A 10,201-nucleotide genomic window follows, 5' to 3' on the forward strand; every position below is an offset into this window, starting at 1 on the left:
GAACAGGGTTGCCCAGATTGGTCTCAAGTACTTGGCCTCAATCCATCCTCCCCACCTCAGTCTCCCAAAGTGCTGGGATTACAGGCCTGAGCCATTGCACCTGGCAATAATAGCACAGGCCCTAAAGGATGCTGTTGTCCCACCACCCCAATACCATTTTTAAAGTCCTTACCCCACTAATTTGAGGGAGTGCAGTGGTGTCATCTCGGCTCACTGCAGCCTCCAACTCCTGGAGCTCAAGCAATCCTCCTATCTCAGGCCAGGAATTCTGACATCACAGTTAAGTGTTTTCAGAAGAACCCTGGGGTGGGGTGTAAAGGTCTCTCTGCCTATTTCACTTACAATGCTCTGGCCATTGCCATGTGACTGCTGCTGCTGCCACTACAGATGCCACCCTGGCAGGTTCTCTACGCGTGCCCAGGAGGCCTGCATCTACCAGCAGTCCAGGAACAGAAAGGAAGCCCCTGTCCCTGGTTCCTCTTGAAAGTAGCCAGTCAGGCTGGGCGCGGTGGCTCAAGCCTGTAATCCCAGCACTTTGGGAGGCCGAGACGGGCGGATCACGAGGTCAGGAGATCGAGACCATCCTGGCTAACACGGTGAAACCCCATCTCTACTAAAAAATACAAAAAACTAGCCGGGCGAGGTGGCGGGCGCCTGTAGTCCCAGCTACTCGGGAGGCTGAGGCAGGAGAACGGCGTAAACCCGGGAGGCGGAGCTTGCAGTGAGCTGAGATCTGGCCACTGCACTCCAGCCCGGGCGACAGAGCGAGACTCCGTCTCAAAAAAAAAAAAAAAAAAGTAGCCAGTCAGATGGCGTCACAGACTGGGCACTGCTGTGAACACAGATCGGGAAATGAGCTGCCGTTTCAGAGCCCGCTGCTGGCCTTATGCCATTGGTGTGGTTAATTAATAGCATTTTCAGGGACAGTTGCCTCGATTATCAAGCTGGTAATGATGCTGCCACCTAATGTTTGGTTGGCGTTGCTATTGTCCGTGCTAATCATAGTAACAGCTGACACGGGGCTCGCTGGCTGCCATGCATTCTAAGCACTCTTGAGTGTTAACTAGCAACTCTATGAGGGAGCCCCGGCTGCCCTGTTTTACAGGTGAGAAAACTGAGGCACGGTGGGGCATTAGGCACTTGCAGTCTCACACGTGGTGGATGCTGGAGCCCGGATTCACCTTGCCTGCAGATTCTTAGTGCCTGCAGAGTCCATTTAATACTGAAACTTCCATCTCACAAAAGGCCACTCATTATAAGTTATGTATTGTCTCTGGGTGCGGTGGCTCGTGCCTGTTACCCCAGCACTTTGGAAGGCTGAGGTGGGCGGATCACCTGAGATCAGGAGATCGAGACCAACCTGGCCAACATGGTGAAACCCTATCTCTACTAAAACTACAAAAATTAGCCAGGCGTCATGGCAGGTGCCTGTAATCCCAGCCACTGGGGAGGCTGAGGCAGGAGAATCACTTGAACCCGGGAGGCAGAGGTTGTGGTGATCTGAGATGGCACCACTGCACTCCAGCCTGGGTGACAGCAAGACTCCGTCTCAGAAAAAAAACAGTTAATGTACTTTTGTCTGCGCACTTGCAGGGAGTCCTGCTCTGTCAGTCCCGGCTGTGTGTCCTTGGGTGAGTTAGTCAGTCTCACACCTTGGTATCTTTAGATGTAAATGGAGTTCATAACTGGTATCTCTCCTAAGGGCTGGTTATAAACATGAAATAGGCCATCTGCATAAATACTAGAGTGCAAACCAAAAAGTACCTGAGACAGACCTCAAATTCAATTAGAATAGTATTTTGCCAAGACTCAGGACACACCCAAGAGAGAGGTCTGTGCCTTTCTCCAAAGATGATTTTAAGGGCTTCTGTATTTAAAGGGGAAAAAGGGAGGGTGTGGTCACATGACTGAATCCACAGGTTGCGAGAGAAAAGGAGCAGGTAGGGGAATAGTCAATTAGGTATTTGACTTGTACTCAGTAAATCCTCACTTTACGTAAGATACAGTGAACATAGAGTAGCTACCTGTGGAGATAGCTGGCTTTTTTTTTTTTTTTTTTTTGGACAGGATCTCACGCTTACCCAGGATGGAGTGCAGTGCTGTGATCTTGATCTTGGCTCACTGCGGCCTCAGCCTCCCGAGTAGCTGGAACCACAGGTGTGTGCCACCACACCCAGCTAATTTTTGTATTTTTTGTAGACAGAGGTTTCACCATGTTGCCCAGGCTGGTCTCGAACTCTTGGGCTCAAGCAGTGCTTCTACCTCTGCTTTTCAAAGTGCCGGGATTACCGGCGTGAGCCACCGCGCCCGGCCTGTCTGGCCCTTTCTCTGTAGCTGTCTGCTTAAGAACATAAGTAAACGCAGCTTCTTGCATGACTCTATTCTCATCTTAACCATTTCCTTTTAGCACGGTGAATTACAGTCCCAAGTTTTTATTTTCCTTTCACATTGGACACAAAAAAAAGCAAAAACGGAAATGCAAAACAGAAGTTGCGGCAGCGAGTCCAGTAACTAAGGAGAAAATCACCCCTTTGCAGACGGCCTCTCACTCCCCGCTCTCCCCCTGTGCTAGCAAAGCCCTCTGAGGGCCTTTGCTGGGTCTGCAGCTCCAGGCCTGCGTGGTGAGTGCAGCCGTCGGCCGGGAGCAGCAGGGCAGCCCCACAGAGGCCATTCATCCCTGAGTGCTGACCACAGTGCTGTCACCATCATCTCGCCCTGAAGGAGGTCACACTATCCCTTTGAGGCAGGAAACCAACTCCTTTGGCTGTCCCTGGCTCCCAGTGGTGGCTGAACCAGAGGGCAGGGGCCAGGGCAGCAGCAGAGCCAAGTGCGCCCACTGGGGCCGAGGGGCTCTGGCCACCGCGTCCGTCGGGGAAGATGTTGGGGAGGGCCCTGGCCTTGCAGCGAGGGGACAGGCACACGGTCTGCCACTTCCAATCACAGTCACAGGTGGGGACAGTGACCCTCCCCTTCCAGGTGAGGCTACATTTGGAGGCTGAGGAGCACATGAAATGTTGGTCCCCGGCGGTGCTAAGGCCAGGAGCCCCTGATGTGTGAGTTTGGGGATGTTGCCCCTGGGGAGGGGTGACAGGAAGAGTCCCCTCCTCGTGAGCTGTGACCCTGAGCCAGTGGCTCTCTTAACTGTGAGATGTGGACCCTCCTACCCCCCAGGGCTAGGAGAGGAGAACTGGCAGGAAAAGGGTCTGCTTGTTTCCCTGAATAGAATACAGGCTCCCTCCTGAGGGTTCCTTGCCGTCCCCACACAGTCCCTCCCAGCCCTCACAGTGGGCACCGGCAGTGCTGTCGCTCCTGCCCCGGGCCCTCGAGGGAGGAGGAAGACCTGAGTCCTGGGACTGGGCAGGGAGACAGGTCAGTCCCCGCTCCAGGAGTTCCTGGAGCCCTCGGGTCTATCCCGCTCTGACCAGCTATGGGTAGAGCAGATCTGTGTATGGTCCAGCATCTCTGGGTCCTTCCCAGCAGTCCCAGGGTGTCTGTCACCGAGGCTGAGAGCCCGAAGGGCTGGCCCAGGAGCACCCGGTGGAGGTGGTGAGCCAGGGTCCGCCAGTGGCTCATCTGATTCCCAGATGCAGGACTGCTTTCACACTACTGCGGCCTCCACAAACCAGCGTGCCCCCGCTACCTCTGCCACTCCCAGGGGGCCAAGTCCCACACCTTCACTCTCTCAAGATGGGAGCTGGAAGCCACCGCAGAACTAAAGTCTGGGTACCCCCCTTGGGGCGCTCAGGATTCACCCTTACATGTGGTTGGGCACAGGCCTGTCCTCCAGGAGGCTGCAGGCTGGGGACCCGGGGGCGACAGCGCAGGCTGCCCGCACTTTGTGCACAAAAGCCAGGAGCACTCGTCAGTGAAGAGGCAGCATTGCGAGAACCCTGGACTGGGCGCTACGACCGCAGACTCAAGGCCAGGGCACCCCAGTTCTCACTGGGGGATTGAGTGAGCCCTGACTCTCTCCTGGGCCTGCCTGTCAGCTCCTGTGCAGCGATGGGCTGGACCCCGTGGGGCCCGAGGGCACCATTTGTAGCTCTACTCTAGATGCAAGTCCTGGTGATCACAAATGTCAAACATAACCGCTTCAACCTCCTACAAACTGCCAGCTGCGAGCCCCTGATAACAGAAGTGGCCGCACTCGCCGGAGCTCCCACCCTGGCCTGCCTTGGCACACACTGGTGGCTTTCCCCGGGCTCTCTGCTCAGGCCTTACCATCACCCTAGACTGATGGACAGGGGAATTGCTCAGACAGACTGGGGACTCCACGAGGGTGACAAAACGAACTTGCAGTCCTGGCTCTTAGAGCGCTGCACTGCATTCGTGCAACTGGTCGCCACCCCCATGCCCTCACCAATCTTAGTCCCACAGCCCTCGCCTGGAGGTCCAGCTGCAGCCCTTGCTGCCCCATAAGGCCTTACCAGGGATGTGGGGTGAGCCCGGCCCCTCTCTGCCATGACGCACAGGTGTTTTGCAGACACCTCAAGAGAGCCTTTGCTGCCCACGTCCCTGCCTCTCCTTCCCCAGCCCCACCAACCACCTGCCGCTGCCTCTTCCCAAGCTGGGCAGGAACTGGAGAGCCTGGGCCTCTGGGTGACTGACTGCCTCCTACGGAACTCAATATTCCTCCACCTGCAGACAGGTTCCCGCCTCGTCCCAGGGTTGGTGGCATCACGCACTGGAGCAGGAGGCCTCGTTTTCCTACTGACCTGTGCCTTGACCTTCCAGAGTCAACACAGTGGGAATGGGGACAGGTTGGGGTTGTTTGTGATATGGTTTGACTCTGTGTCCCCACCCAAATCTCATGTTGAATTGTGACCCCCAGTGTTGGATGTGGGGCCTGGTGGGAGGTGATTGGGCCTTGGGGGTGCTCTCTAATGGCTTAGCACCATCCCCCTAGTGCTGTTTCGTGATAGAGTTCTCAGGAGATCTGGTTGTTGAAAGCACCTCCCACTTTGCTGTCTCTCCTGCTGGCCATGTGAAGACGTACCTGCTTCCCCTTCACTTTCTGCCATGATTGTAAGTTTCCTGAGGCTTTCCCAGCCATGCTTCCTGTACAGCCTGCAGAACTGTGAGTCAATTAAACCTGTTCTTTTTTTTTTTCAAAAATTATCCAGTCTCAGTTATATCTTTATAGCAGTATGAAAATGGACTAATACAGGTTGTCTTCATGTTGGCATTAACCTGGTAATTAGGAAGAAAAAGAAGTCTCTGGGTCTTGGTCTCCCCAACTGCAAAATTTGTGGGTGAGCCACTGCCACTTCAGAGAGGCCTCCCTCAGCAGGGACAAAGTGAAAGCTCGTGGGGTGGTTTCTGGGCTGGGGCACTGGACCTGGAAACTGGTGGCATCCAGCATTTATGGAACAAATGATGCGGTACCCAGGGATGCCACGGGACTACTCCCGCCTGAGGCAAACATCATTCAAAGAATGAGTGGATGCCCCCCAGATTCAAGAGAGTGCTACCCTGTATTAGGCCATTCTCACACCACTACCAAAAAATACCTGAGACCAGGTAATTTATAAAGAAAAGAGGCTTAATTGCCTCATAGTTCCACAGGCTATACAGGAAGCAAGATGCTGGCATCTGTTCAGCTTTTGGGGAGGCCTCAGTAAAACTTCCAATCATGGCAGAAGGGGAAAGGGAAGCAAGCGTGTGTGTTTTGTTTGTTTGCTTGTTTGTTTGTTTGTTTGTTTTGAGACAGAGTTTCGCTCTTGTTGCCCAGGCTAGAGTGCAGTGGCACGATCTCAACTCACTGCAACCTCCGCCTCCCAGGTTCAAGTGATCCTTCTGCCTCAGCCTCCTGAGTAGCTGGGATTGCTGGCATGTACCACCATGCCTGGCTAATTTTTGTATTTTTAGTAGAGACAGAGTTTCTCCATGTTGGTCAGGCTGGTCTTGAACTCCCGACCTCAGGTGATCTGCCCACCTCGGCCTCCCAAAGTGCTAGGATTACAGGCGTGAGCCACCGTGCCCAGCCTAAAGCAGGCATGTCTTACATGGCTGGAGCAGGAGGACGTGGGGGCAGGGGATGTGCCACACACTTTTAAACAACCAGATGTCACTAGAACTAACTATTGCAGAGATGGCACCAAGCCATGAAGGATCCACCTCCATGACCCAAACACCTCCCATTAGGCCCCACCTCCAAGACTAGGGACTACAATTCAACAAGAGGTCTGGGCAGGAACAAATACCCAAACGCTATGGTAGTCCAGAGGCTGTGTTACTGAGGTTTTGCTTTTAGTTTGCTGACGAGGCAGCAAGGAGTTTCATGGCCCAGTTTGAAAGTATTTAGAAGAATGAGGCAGTCACCATAGCCACTCTCCAGGGTTAGGCCCTAAGCTGTTGCAAATTGGGGCTGGAAACTTTCCTTTATTCAACAGCGTATGTCAAGGACCTACTACGTACTAGGCCCTAACCCTGATGCTGGTAGTCCATTTTATATTTCTGGATCAGTCACCCTCCCTCGGCTCTAGTTCTCTGCCAATGATGACATCACAAGTTCCTCTTTAACCTCTCCTAGATAAACTCCAGAGTCTGCCTGCTCCACCCGCTTTCTCAGCTTCTCAGGAGTTGGAAGGATTTGGGTTGAAGTTCCACTCCCTGCATGAGCAGATGTGTCATTATCTCGCCCCCAAATTCCCCAGCCTGGTGGCCCCCCAGGAACCTCATGCAGTCAGCGGGCTGGTCCCAGCTCTGTCCTGACCAGCAGCATGGGGCAGGGTGGGGAAGGAGGGAGGCACACTCAGGGTTTATACACTCAGGGGGCGCAGCCCTTCCTGCAGAATCAGTTACGCGTTTCATCTGGAGGAGACACAGCAGGGTCCGTGTCCACCCCGTGGCTCCGCAGATGGGCCGCTGACAGTGCGGTTTCTTTCTGGGCAGCGTCGAGCTCTCCCGCAAGTGGCTGCAGATCAAAGCAAGCAGCGGAAACCTCTGGGCGCCACAGCCTCCCGGGGACTGTGAAGCGGAACACCGCGCGGCGGGAGGAGCCCCGGCCGACAGAAATGCACCCTCTCCCCATTTCCACTCCCAGCCCTGTGGGAGGAGGGAGCAGGAAGAACCCAGTGTGCGGGGCCAGAGTGCCTGGCTCGAAATCAATCTTGGTTCCCCCTGTGTGGCCTTTGGCAGGTGATTCGCCCTCTCTAAGCCGCAGTTTTCTCCTCTGTAAAACTGTAGTTTTAGCACCCAGGAGTGAGGGACCAGGAGTGGCACACATGGGTGCTCCACAGGTGCCAGTTTCTTCCGCAGTGGCCCCTAAAATCAGTTGCTCAAGCCATACCAGAAGTCTCTAGTGGTTTATCAGAATCTGAACTTCAGTGTCACAGCTGGGTTTGGCCGGGATGGGTATTGCGATGTGGAAAGAAACGAGAATAGAGGGATGGCAGGGGCACCTTGAATGCTTCCTAGGGGCATCTGGATTTCGCCCTGGAGACAGCAGGGGGCACAAAAACACTGTAAGCAGGGACACCATTTGTGTCCTGAGCAAGCAGTGATCTCTGAGGGTAGGCATTTTAGAATCTGCTGGTGCAGTCTGGGTGCCATGGCTCACACCTGTAATCCCAGCACTTTGGGAGGCTGAGGCAGGAAGATCGCTTGAGCCCATAAGTTGGAGACCAGCCTGGACAACATGGCAAAATCCCATCTCTACAAAAAAATACAAAAAAAAAAAAATTAGCTGGGCACGGTGGCACATGCTTGTAGTCGCAGCTACTTGGGAGGCTGAGGTGGATCACCTGAGCCCAGAAAGTCAAGGCTGCAGTGAGCCGTGAGAGATTCTGCACTTCAGCATGGGGGACAGAGTGAGACCCTGTCTCTAAATAAATAAAAATTTTTTAAAATCATGATAAAAAAAAAATACTGCCTGTTGAACAGGTCTGGGAAAAAAATTCTGATGCATGCAGAGAATCTGCTAGAACTTCTGCAGCTTTTCAAAGAAGATCACCACGGTATTTTCTCCCTCCTCATAGTTGGATGAGCTCAGTGTACAAATGTGAATGGAGCATTGGGCTGCTGACCCGGCATGGGCTTAGCCTAGTGCAGGGATGGCTGAGCTGGGGTCCTGTGCAGGCCACTGCCCTCCTCTGACCTGAGTCTCCTCGTCTGGAGAAAATGGAGATCATCCCCGCCCAGCTCCAGCGTGGCAGTGAGTTTGGTTATTCATTCACGGAAGGAAAGGCCCTTTGTAACTGTACACGAGGAATTAGCAAAGTCATCATTGCTGTACACTGAAAAAAAAATACCAGGTCTCACCATTGTGCAACCACAATACAAACCAAGTGCGGCATGTGGCCTTTGGACTCAGATTTAACAAACTGTAAAAAGACACTGTTAGAGAAACGCTGGGCTAGTGGAAGATATTGAGGAATTGTCAGTGTTATTAGATATGCTGGCAGTATTATGACTATGCTTCCAAAAGTCTTACTTCTAGAGACATGTATAGAACAAGCTGAAGTATCTTCATGTGAACTGACATATCTGAGATATACTCTAAAGGAATCCAGGGAAATTGACAATAGGAAGAATACGGGGAGGAGGTGAGAACAGCAGAATATTGATCACTGCTGGGGTAGGCATCAGGGAGGGATTCATTATACTGTTCTCTCTACTGTGTATATATTTGACATTTTCCGTAATCAAAGTTGTTTTAAAAGATTTTTTTAAATGGCTTTCGGAGTCTAAGGCTGGAAGATCTGTTGAGGCTAGGAATTCAAGACCAACCTGGGCAACATAGGGAGACTCCCATCTCTATAAAAAAAAGAAAAAAAGGAAAACATTAGGCGGGCATGGTGGCTCAGAAGGCTGAGGCAGGACAATGACTCGAGCCCAGGAGTTCAAGGCTTCAGTGAGCTATGATTGCACCACTGGACTCCAGTCTGGGTGACAGTGCAAGACCTCGTCTTAAAAAAAAAAAAAAAAAAAAAAAAAAAAAAGGCCGGGCGCGGTGGCTCACGCTTGTAATCCCAGCACTTTGGGAGGCCAAGGTGGGCGGATCACAAGGTCAGGAGATCGAGACCATCCTGGCTAACACGGTGAAACCCCATCTCTACTAAAAAAAATACAAAAAATTAGCCGGGCGTGGTGGCAGGCACCTGTAGTCCCAGCTACTGGGGAGGCTGAGGCAGGAGAATGGCATGAACCCGGGAGGCAGAGCTTGCAGTGAGCCGAGATCCTGCTACAGCACTCCAGCCTGGGCGACAGAGCGAGACTCCGCCTCAAAAAAAAAAAAAAAGATTTTTAAAATGTTAGAGATGGAAATAGGTTTTCTGGCCAGCAATGGAGCATAATTCTGGAGACCCCAGGTAGAATCAGAAGGAAAAGTTGCAGCAGATGCTTGGATCTCATTCTCACCCCTCACAGCCTGGTGGCCATCTGGGGGAGGGAGGAGGAGACAGGGACGTTGCTGGTACCCACTGCCTCGGAAGCCCTGGTGAGTTCTCCAGGATCCCACAGCAATCCCCAGGCTGCGGGGTGCCGAGCACGCAGGGCAACCCCTCTCCCAGAGGCAGATGGACCGGGGAGGATTCTCCATCCATGCTTCCCAATAAAAGGCCTCCACTTCAGGTGGAGTGTAAACTCAGCATCCACGCCCCTCCCAGGGTTGCCGGACACCTTGCTGAACTTCACTTACCAGCTGGGCAGGTGTGGTAGAAGCACCTCTCCCGCGCTTTCAGAGCTTGGGCCTCCCACCAGCCCCTGAGCTCCTGCAGAGAGGCAGCTGAGAGCTCCATGGGTCTGCATAGGTGTCCTCTTGCCACCAGAGCCTCAGTTCCCTGCGCCATCCTGTATCCGTTGGGGTGCAGCTTAGCTCCTTTACGGATGACTTCCTCCTTGCCTGTCAAAGCTGAAAATCAATGCCTGCCATCCATTTCCGATTTAACCCCAACCTCAGTTAGCAATACTAGATCATGTCATTAAAAAAAGAATTGGCTGGGTGTGGTGGCTCATGCCTGTAATCCCAGCACTTTGGGATGGCGGGGCAGGCGGATCCCTTGAGGTCAGGAGTACGAGACCAGCCTGGCCAATGTGGTGAAATCCTCTCTCTACTAAAAATACAAAAATTAGCTGGGTGTGGTGGTGCACGCCTGTAGTCCCAGCTACTCGAGGGGCGAGGCAGGTGAATCACTTGTACCCAGGAGGCAGAGGTTGCAGTGAGCCGAGACTGCACCATTGCACTTCAGCCTGGGCAACA

The sequence above is a fragment of the Piliocolobus tephrosceles genome, chromosome 3 (genome assembly GCF_002776525.5).
Source record: "Piliocolobus tephrosceles isolate RC106 chromosome 3, ASM277652v3, whole genome shotgun sequence".
Lineage (NCBI taxonomy): Eukaryota > Metazoa > Chordata > Mammalia > Primates > Cercopithecidae > Piliocolobus > Piliocolobus tephrosceles.